We start from the raw sequence: 11,209 nt of genomic DNA on the forward strand, positions 1-11,209 counted from the left end.
CTTTTATAGTAGCGGACAATGCGCGCCGTAGTAGCCTGCTGTGAGCAAATTTTTGTTCATGCAGTCACATATAGGCTGCCTAAATTTTTGCATCGTCTGAAACTTTACACAGATACTGCTTGATGTAATCGAAAAGTGCACCGCACTGGTTACTTCTGCCACCAACCAATAAGAAGCGATGAGTGACGGGAAATGTCAAGGCGTCATTAAAGCTTTCAGATCTCCGTTTCAAGGTCGCGTTGTGAGGGAGAGAAAATATCACGTGACCCAAGGAATGCCAGAAGCGAACCATAGCATGTCCAGCCTAAATGATTAATGATTGTAGAGAGAAAGAAGGAAAGTGGTCAAGAATAAAAAGGTCAACCTAGAAGCAGTAAGGGTAAAATCGGACAAATTCAGGCTGGTACATGCAAAAATATGTGCAGCCTTAGAACAGATCGATCGAGATGAAGGTGGCATAGAGGCAATGAATGAAACCGTAACTAGGCTGGCTTCAGAGGCAGCCATTGAAGTGGTTGAGGCAAGGCCCCAAGGCAAACAGTGGGCAAGCTCTCCCAAGTAACAAATGACCTGATAAATAACCGACAAAGAATGAGAGTGACGAACTCAAGAGATAAGATAGAATTCACGGAACTGTCAAAACTGATCAAAAAGGCGAAAGTAAGTGATATTCGAAACTATAACGTGAGAAAGACTGAAAAAGCCGTAAAAAATGGACGCATTCTGAAGTCAGTGAGAAAGAAACTGCATAGGACAAACCAAGATGTATGCACTGAAAGATAAGTACTGTAATATCACCAATCTCGAAGACATAGTAAAAACAGCGGAAGAATTCTATACTGTCTTGTACAGTACTCAGAGGAGTCGGGATACCTCAATTAGAAACAGTAATGAACAGGATACAGAGACTCATCCTATATATAGCGATGAGGTCAGAAGGGCCTTGCAAGACATGAAAAGAGGAAGAGCGGCAGGAGATGGAATAACAATCGATTTAATCAAATATTAAGACATAATGCTTTGAAAACTGGCGGCTCTTTATACGAAGTGTCCATCGACCGCAAGGGTCCCAGAAAACTGGAAGAATGCAAACATTATACTAATGCACAGAAAGGGAGACGTTAAAGAATTGAAAAATTATAGACCCATTAGCTTACTCCCAATATTATATAAAACATTTACCAAAGTAATCTCCAATTTCTTAATGAATCTAGACGATGACTCGATCACTTTCTTGACGGATCGTTTCACCGAGCTGTGGAGAAAAGGAAACTACCCGGAGGAATGGAAGATGGCCAACAACATCCTCATACCCAAACCGGGCAAACCGCTCCATCTGGATAACCTACGTCTAATCTCGCTTACACCGCGCATAGGTAAAGCTATATGGAACACGTTATTCTAAACAGACTCACTAAATACGTCGAACAAAACGACATACTCCCGTATAACGTGATCGGTTTCCGCCCCGGGCTATCGACTCAGGACGCCATGCTCCTGATCAAACACCAGCTCATACAAGTTAGCCCGGTGCATGCGAGAGCGATTCGGAGACTAGACGTCGAAAAAGCTTTTGATCGCATAGAGCACAAGGCCATCCTCGAGGTCCTGTCCGAGCTGGGGTTGGGCGAGAGGCTATTGTTCAGTGTAGTCAAGGCGTTTCTAGCTGGGCGGTCAGGAAAGCGAGCCTCACGCTAGGAGAACTAAATTCGAAGGTGATGAACCTGGGAAACAGGGGCGCCCAGCAAAGGGCCGTGCTTTCGCCCATGTACGTTATTTAATCTAGCAATGACCAGAGTCGCGAGGAAACTGGAGAGTGTAGAAGGCGTACACTTTGCAATATACGCCGATGACATAACCACATGGAGCGCCAACGGTAACGTACGTAGGCCAAACGGAGACTGCAGGAGAGCATACACACCGTGGAAAGCACACTAGGCGAGATGGGACTCAACATAGAGTTTTAGGCTTCCACATAGCAGCGGGAGGTGCCAACCTCAGAACAGCGTTTTTCAAGCCACAATAATCTCCGAAACGGCGCGACCGAGCGCTGCCATCTCGTTGGAGAGCGCATTTCTCCGTCTTCAAATCTGCCGCGTCAGCTATTTCCTCCATACAGAAACAAGCACACAAAAAGCAAATGATTGAAGGTCGTGCCGGAGTCTGCGATTGGCCGCGAGTCGGTTGCTCGGCTCTTTGCACCTCGCGAGGCCGGTTAAGTATTCCGAAAATCGGCGACGCGTACTTCGCGACCAAGATCCACGCGCGGAATCCTTGGACATGCGGCTAAGCCTTTCAGCACTCCGTGTTTCGGAATTCGTGACCAAGCACATCGCGCACGTAATCCTCCGACACGCGGCTAAGCATTCCGATCAGAGGGAGTCAGTCTCCGACTCGACGATCATGCACATCGCGCGCGGACTTCTCGGATCCTGCACCTAAGCATTTAGCGCGTCGGCACCTCGGACTGCGCGACTAAGCACATTGCGCGTCGGCTCCTTGCATCTGCGGCTAGGCATTTCGCACATCGATCGACATCTAGCTTGGACCCGCAACCAAGCATATTGCGCGTTAACTCTATTATCATGTTGTCACGGTAGCTCGATCGTAACAATATATATCATACCACCCATTCATAAAGAGAACCTGCATGATATCATCAGCTCTGTTCCAGGCACGTACCCAGGGGGGGGCCCGGGGGGGCCCGGGCCCCCCCCGAAATCAAGTGGCATACCCCCCCCCCCCCCCCTCCCCACCTACGCCACCACTCCTCACACATTCCTAAAGCGCCGCCAGATTAATGTTGAGACTTGGCACCTGCTAATCGGTCAGCCTTATGCTGCCTTTTTCACTCCGTTTAGATGGCGGTAGTTATCGGCATTTCTTGTAATGTGAAGGACAGTTTTCTCACAGATTCCGCACTCGCGCGATTAACTCGAGATGCGCTCAGTTGTCACCATCTATTCAACCGTCATGCGCATAGCTGTTGCTTTTGTTAGTTCAACCTTTTTTGTTTAGGCGGATCCTGGGACCAGGAGAGAGATGCGGCTGTTACTCAGCTGGTCTGAACTCTCATGGAACGAGTTGCGGCGGGAGAAAACACCAATTGCGTTTAACTTTTCCCTTTGCTTCATTATTTCCTTGAGTTACGGCTCGCCGCGACGCTGGCAGATGCCCGGAACCATATACACGTGATATGGGTTAGATAAGGTGGGAACTAAAATTATTTGAAAGAGCGTCCATCATGACACCCTGCAATAACCCTTAAACCCATAAGCAAGATGACTGTCGCCAGTTACCTCGTCTGTTTTTCCTTAATTGTATAGCACTTTTCGTGCAAAATTGGAAACCGGAAACAAAAATCGCAAGGAGTTGAGAAATTAAGCGATATACTAAGGGAGTGAGCCAACGCAACAACCAAACTGCAAGCAAAAGTGAATAATAAACATGTTAACCGTTGTTTATGAGAATATTTATGGATCAACATCTTTTTATTTAAAAAGGAAGTAGAGACAACGCCGCCGGAAGTGGAGAATACTTACCTGCTTTGAATGACGCTTCTACAGTTATCGGTCGAACCGTCTCACGTAGCCACTTCTCTGCTGTGCTTATGTGGGTGTTTTTCTAACCTTTCTCGGTGAGCGCAGTACGTCTAGAATCGCAGAGTCCTGCGCTCTATGTGGTTGTATGGGACTGGCGGCCGCACAGCGTTACGCAATTCGCGGAACAGTCAAAACTGATCCACAAGGCGAAAATAACTGATATTCGAAACTATAACATGTGAAAGACTGGAGGAGCCATAAAAAAATGAACGCAGCCTGAAATCAGTAAAAAAGAAACCTGGCATAGGACAAACCATGATGTATGCACAAAAAGATAAGAAGGATAATATCATAAGCAATCTCGAAGATACAGTAAAAGCAGCGGAAAAATTCTAAGCTGACCTGTATACAGTACCCAGAGGAGTCACGATACCTCACTTAGACACAGTAGTGAACAGGATACAGAAACTCTCGTATAACTAGCGATGAGGTCAGAAGGGCCCAGCAAGACATGAAACGATGAAGAGCGCGAGGATAAGGTGGAATAACAGTCAATTTAATCAAAGATGGAGGAGACATAATGCTTGGAAAACTGGCGGCTATTTATACGAAGTGTCTATCGACTGCAAGGGTCCCAGAAAACTGGAAGAATGCAGACATTATACTAATCCACAAAAAAAAGAGACGTTAAATAATTGAAAAATTATAGCACCATTAGCTTGCTCCCAGTATTATATAAGATATTTGCCAAAATAATCTCCAATAGAATAAGGGCAACACTGGATTTTGTCAACCAAGGGAACAGGCTGGCTTCAGGAAGAGATACCTTACAATGGATCACATCCATGTCATCAATCAGGTTATCGCGAAATCTGCAGAGTACAATAAGCCTCTCTATGTGGCTTATATAGATTACGAAAATGCACTTGATTCAGTAGAGATACCAGCAGTCTAGAGGCACTACGTAATCAAGGACTACAGAACGCTTACGTAAAAAGCTTGAAAAATATTGCTACATGCGTGTGGTATTTGTTTGTTTGAACGAGGTGCGTGGGCGCCATCACTCCAGAAAAGAGGAGGAAGAACGAACTGGGCTCGCGCTGTGAATCTAACCGGTCAGCGCTGCAACCGTTGTTGTAAATATAATCTGTAAACAGTTTCTCATCTTACTGGCTCGTCGTTCGCGTAAGAATATATACAGAGGTTCTACAGCAACCATAATTCTACACAAGAAAAGCAGGGAGATACCTACCCAAGTAACCACGGATATCCGTGGGACGTCCACCATAAGTCCCAACGTCCATCCATCCGGATATCCAACACGGACGTCCGTGGGACGTACAGGAGAAGTCCATATCCTGTTTGGATGTCCGAAGGACATCCCACCGGGATGTCCATGGGACATCCCATTTTGAACGTCCGCTGGCTGTCCATAAATAGGCATGCCCAGGATATACACTAGTGAGTTATATATAAACTAGCATAAATATATTGCCGGAAATTTTAGTTTGTTCATATTATATTTGTTTATTTTTGTTCTCTATCGGACACAGTTCATTCTTTTTTCAAAGCAAAATAAATATATTTCCAACTTGATATCAATTCTGCCCACTTTAACATCGCAGTATTAAAATACGATTTTTTTTTCTATCGGTGGGTCATACAAACAATTTGTAGTTTGCTTTAAAAAAAATGCTTGTGTATGACTAGCAGAATATATAAGCGCCCATTTGAAGCCACTTATTCGACCTAGAGCCAAGCACTCAAGTTATCCCTCATTATGAAAAGTTCCTGATCATAGAGTTTTGGTCCTGACCTCCGAACATGTAGGTTCAGGTTTATCATTGAAACAGGAAGTAAAACACGTTGTTGGGGTAGTTGGTGCATTGTATTAAGAAAAAAACAGCAAAAAAAAAAAGACGGACACAGGAAACATACACAAGACAGGCCTCTTCCAGCCTCTTTCCTGTCTTCTCGTATGTTTCCTGTGTGCGCCTGTTTTTGGCTGGTTTCTTAAAACAGGAAGTTGTCTGCAGTGTTCAATTGTGCATACAATAATATCATTATAGGTAACAAAAACAAATCTCAAAGGCTACGCTTTTGGTGGCTGCGTGCGTTGAAAGCGATTACGAAAGCTATAATGCGTCAGAGCCGCCATGCATTGACAGTAATCTCAAAGGCTATGTTTTTCTGGCGCCGACAGCTTTAGGAGAAACTAAAAACTCGAAAATCAGATACCGAATATTCCCAAAATAAGTAAATATTTCACTGTGTAATAATAGAATATTTTAAAAACCTATTTATGTTTGCGTAGATGCACGTGGAAGTGTTACAACCTTGGCAAAGCAGAACGCTGCAGTCATCCAATCCAATCCAAGCTCTAGCCATCGTCGCCATAGAGAAAGAAAATTTCTATGTCGTCGCCACGCCGTTTTTCATTCTGCGATCGTTGTAAGGGCAGCGGAGCAGCGTTTGTCACCTTCCGTGCCTGCCGAAGTCTCCTACTCAACTACCAAGGTATGACAGCTACATCGATTTCTTTTTTAATTCGTTTGGGTATTGAAATGTGTTTTCTTCACAGGTGCCAGGATGCCTAGACTGCGGGAGAAGCCGCACGCGCGAAAAAGAGTGTCGCTGGAAACAAAGACGATATTCGAGGACTTCGGATCTCGCACCGGCAGCCAGCAGTCAACAGCTCGAGAATTCGCAACTCTAGAACTGTGCAGTGGCGCGCATACCCCGCCATGCATTAACATGTGCGGTCGGGCTGTCCCTGCAAACATTTGTACGCCTTGTGATGCTGGTCGCTGCACCGAGGCGACATCGGAAGTTCAGGACGGTGGTTGTGACACTACGCGCACTAAGGACAATGTGCCTTGCTTCCCTGATGGATATACTCTACGTGACGCTTCGGATGGTTCACTTCGCTGTGAGAACGGAACAGGATCTCTTAGGAGAGGTGTACGCACAAGTCAATGCGGGTTTTCTGGTAAGCAGGACCCCGGAGTCTACATTTGCTTTAGCTACCGCGGACTCTTCATCGGCGCCCTTTGATTCTCCTGGCAAACAGCTTCTCCTGGCTAATGCGCTCATGATCAGAGCTGTAGCCGTCAGTAGCGGCAAGATCGCCTGCTGATCTCTACGAAAATAAAAAGCTCCTTTTAAAAAAAGTGAAGAATATATTAGTTGTTTTTAACTACAAGTTTGTTTAATATCGTGAGAATATGGTCACTACGGCCACGGCGGGGACATAGTAAACGAGAGTATGCATTCGATGGCCAAGTGAGTTTTAATAATTGTAAGAACGCACTACGCCACGAGAAAGAGCTATTGTTTAAAGAAAGTGAACAATATATTGATTGTTCTTCACGAATAGTTCGTTTAGCCACGTCAGAATGTGGAGACATTGGGAACGAGAGTACGCATTTGACGGCAAGTTGACTTACGAGAACGCACTACGTCGCGAATAACATTTAAGCTGCAATACCATTAAGCATGTCCGTGTGGCACCCCGCGAATGACATTAAAGTTTAAGGCATTAGCCAGTTAATGTCATTTTTTGTGCCCGTGTCGCAGAGTGCTAGTGAAGTGATGTAGTCAAGATTAATTCCTTCATGTCATTTCTGTTGCTTTCGCTGCTTAATAATGCTAATTGATGTGTTTTTGCTCTTTCTTTTTATTCCATGCTGCAAACTCAAATGTCAAAGCAGGGTGGGCAATAAGTATTTTTGTTCTGCTGTTCTCTACCTTGTTGTTGTGCTATTGAAATTGCAAGTTTTCTTCTTTATCCGTGTATTTATTTGTTCTTTGAACAGTACGCATATATCTGCTTATTGGTCTTTTTATGTATATGTATAAGGTCACAATAAACGTTTAATTGTATTTGGAAGTTGGTGTAAGTTCATTTCTCGTTTATTTAGAACAAGAATGCATTCAAGCATTAGACCAATGTAATATATATAATGGTCCGGTGCATGTGTCCCGGCCACTATTGTCGCTTCAAGGCATGTGTATATCTGGAATATCCCCGGGAAGACACACACATACACACACACACACACACATATATATATATATATATATATATATATATATATATATCCTGAACGTCCCCTGAATGTCCATGATGGATGTCCGCGTCGGACGTACTACGGACGCCAAAGCGATTACCTTTGGATTCCCCAGGGACGTCCCTCGGACGTACGTAGGATATTCATGGACGTCCCACGGACATCCCGAATATCCAGAAAGGACGTCCGTCGGACGTCGCCCGGATATCCGTGGTTACTTGGGTATAGGGAAATGGGTCCGACAGGGAGACACAATTTCTCCAAAGCTATTCACTGCGTGCTTAGAAGAAGTCAAGCTATTAAACTGGGAAGAGTAAAGATCGACGGCAAATATCTCAGCAACCTTCGGTTTGCCGATGACATTGTTCTATTCAACAACAATGCAGACGAGTTACAACAAATGATTGGAGACCCTAACAGAGAGAGTGTAAGAGTGGGGTTGAATAATAATATGCAGAAGATGACGATAATGATAAATAGCTGGTCAAAGGAACAAGAGATCAGGATCGCCAGTCGGCCACTAGAGACTGTGAAGGAGTACGTTTACCTAGGTCAATTAATCACAGGGAACTCTGATCATGAGAAGCAAATTCACAGAAGAATAAAAATAGGTTGAATCGCATACGGCAGACGCTGCCAGCTCATGACTGGAAGCTTACCATTATTATTGAAAAGTAAGGTGTGCAATCAGTGCATTTTGCCAGTGCTGAGATATGGGGCAGAGACTTGAGAATGAGTTAAGGACCGCGCAAAGAGCGATCGAACGAAGACTGCTAGGCATAACGTTAAGAGAGAGAAAGAGGGCGGTTTGGATCAGAGAGCGAACGGGTATAGACGATATTCTAATTGACATCAAGAGGACAAAATGTAGCTGGGCAGGTCATGTAATGCGCCGGTTAGATAACCGTCGGACCATTAGGGTTACAGAATGGGTATCAAGAGAAGGAAAACGCAATCGAGGACGACAAAACACTAAGTGGAGCGATGAAATTAGGAAATTCGCGGGCGCTAGTTGGAATCGGTTGGCGCAGGACAGGGGTAAATGGAGATCGCAGGGAGAGGCCTTCGTCCTGCAGTGGACATAAAACATGATGATGATGATGATGATGATGATGATGATAGAGGTGGTGGGCCCCCCCCGAAAAAAAATCCTGGGTACGTGCCTGCTCTGTTCACTCGGCCCCTCGGCCACTCGGCCCCTCGGTACAATTCTGCAGCTGCATATCTATCACTGGCTCTGATCCTAATTTGTACAGCCATTGTCAAGTAAAGATGACTTGGGAGGCTGCTGACACACGGAGCCTTCGTTCAGTAACATAGTGATCAATTCTACCAAAAGAAAAAAAAAAACACTGATTTCCCTGGAGAATGTACACTGGAACTATATTCATGCCCACACAGAGTTCTGCATGTATGTTTGTTTGTAGAGCAGCATGCAGCAAAGAATGCCCTATAAAAAGAAAAAAAAAGGGGGGGGGGGGGGGAGAACACCAGACCAAAGGTAACATCATGTTCTGTGGCCACATGTCCAAGAAGCCCCACATCACAAAACACCTCAAAGACGTCACATTTGGTGACTGAAGAGGAGGCGAAACTTTCAGAGCAGTTTTCTCGAAATGTTTTTTTTTCCTTTCGACTCAGTTTCTAGAGCTGATTTCTTTGTTACCGTACGTTTAACATATTTTGATTCCGCTTCTTTTTTTTTTTTGTTGTCACGTTCCTTGGGCTACAGTGCAGGTCGCGATTCTCGCTTTATCTTGACCCTTTGCAAGTTTACGATATGGATATTCGTCTACCCTGAAAGTGTGCTTGATGCGAAGGTAACATAAAATGCGGCAATCCGAAAAATTTGTTGCGAAAAAAAAAAAAAAAATGTCACGACCTTCAGCATGCATTTAGCTATGCCGTCAATACGTAACAAGCCTTCTATCACATATTTTACGTTCCCCAGGCTCTCCAGAAAGCTAGAGGGAGAATTCTGCTCAATAAAATTGAATGAAATGTTCTCAAGATATCGCTCTGAAACTTTTATGGAGGAGGAGGAGGACGGAACTTTATTATTGCAGAAACCGTTGCGCGGTTTATTCCTGGGTGGTTCCCTCTGACAGGGCTCCACTGGCGATCGCAGCTCGCCGGGCCTTTTATGGAAGCATCAGGGAGACAGTCTAAACATTTGTGCCAACTTTCATCAAAATCCATGAAGAAATAAGGAAGTTGATATTCAAAGCCACACGTGCCCCCCGTTAAGGACCACGCAAAGAGCGATGGAACGAGGACTGCTAGGCGTAACATTAAGAGATAGATAGCAGTTTGGATCAGAGGGCAATTCTAATTGACATCAAGAGAAAGAAATGGAGCTGGGCAGGTCGTATAATGCGCTGGTTATACAACTGTTGGACCATTAGTGTTACAGAATGGGTACCAAAAGAAGGGAAACGCAGTCGAGGACGGCAGAAGACTAGGTGGAGCGATGAAATTAGGAAATTTGCGGGTGATGGTTGGTGCAGGACAGGGGTAATTGGAGATCGCAGGTTGAGACCTTAGTCCCCTTAGTCCTGCAGCGGACAGAAAACAGGCTGATGATGATAATGAATGATTAGCAAAGTTAATTTATCAGTGCTTAGCGATTAGATTAAGGCGCATTAGCGTGAATTAAGGCTTTCGCCTTCGAGTCTTTCAGCCGACACACCCGCGTATTTTTTATTTTTCATCTCGCGGCACATGTACGCACTATCAAGGCCGAAATTCTTCCCACACACTGCCTGCTTATTCGTGACCGCACAGGACTAACTACGGCTGAGATTACACTGAGCTTGCATTGACACAACGGCTACATGCATTTGCGTCCATATTTGCATACACCTACCAGACACCCACTGCCTCCACCAAAACTGCAACCTGGTTCACATCATTTTATACCGAGTTTTTGGCAGATAAGATTTCCGCAATTCAGAACTTCCCATTTCCGTTTCACACATGCCGAGTGCAACAGCTGCGATTTTCGCATTTGCGAGCCCCTACCGGAGAATCTGGTGACCGGTCTGAACCATGGGTGGCCTAGCACGGCAATCGACCGCACCGAAAAACCACAGCAGGCAAGACTACTATTACTACTAGTCTACTACTACTTTACACAACATGGCCTGTTTGCACAAAATGCAACTTCTAAATGTGGTTACGACACGCTAACGTTCACTTTGAAGATAGCCATCAGGCCTTACCTGTCAATGCAAATATTTGAGTTAGTTTCTTCCCAATTCACCAGTGTACGCAAGTTGAAGGATTTGCTATAACAGAAATTGAGAATTATGCGTATTTAGCAGCAACTTTTCTGCCGCCACTCGCAAGTCCCACTTGCCAAATATGCAAGCCTTATGTTACTCGCCAGTGAGTAAAGGTTCCTCTAACTTCGAACCAGATTCTCCCCTTGGCGACATGAACACGAACTTTCATATGTGCTACGCCTGCTCTGCCCCAATGGCGACATGAAATTTCGAACAAATCTGAAGTTGTTGACATCATACCCGTGACATGATTTGCCAATATCACTAGCATTCAACAATTTGCCCTTTGGCAACTGCTATTGCCACTTGCTGG

At 44.8% G+C, this 11,209-nt stretch overlaps 1 long non-coding RNA gene across 1 annotated transcript; it reads left to right on the top strand.

Moving 5' to 3' along the window:
- Window positions 1-5,928: 5,928 nt before the first annotated feature.
- On the top strand, window positions 5,929-7,431 carry LOC135906333 (uncharacterized). Its single transcript, XR_010565701.2, has 2 exons — window positions 5,929-6,059; window positions 6,124-7,431. It is a non-coding gene; the product is annotated as an uncharacterized lncRNA (long non-coding RNA).
- Window positions 7,432-11,209: the final 3,778 nt, after the last annotated feature.

This window comes from Dermacentor albipictus, chromosome 5 (assembly GCF_038994185.2).
Source record: "Dermacentor albipictus isolate Rhodes 1998 colony chromosome 5, USDA_Dalb.pri_finalv2, whole genome shotgun sequence".
NCBI classification, from domain to species: domain Eukaryota; kingdom Metazoa; phylum Arthropoda; class Arachnida; order Ixodida; family Ixodidae; genus Dermacentor; species Dermacentor albipictus.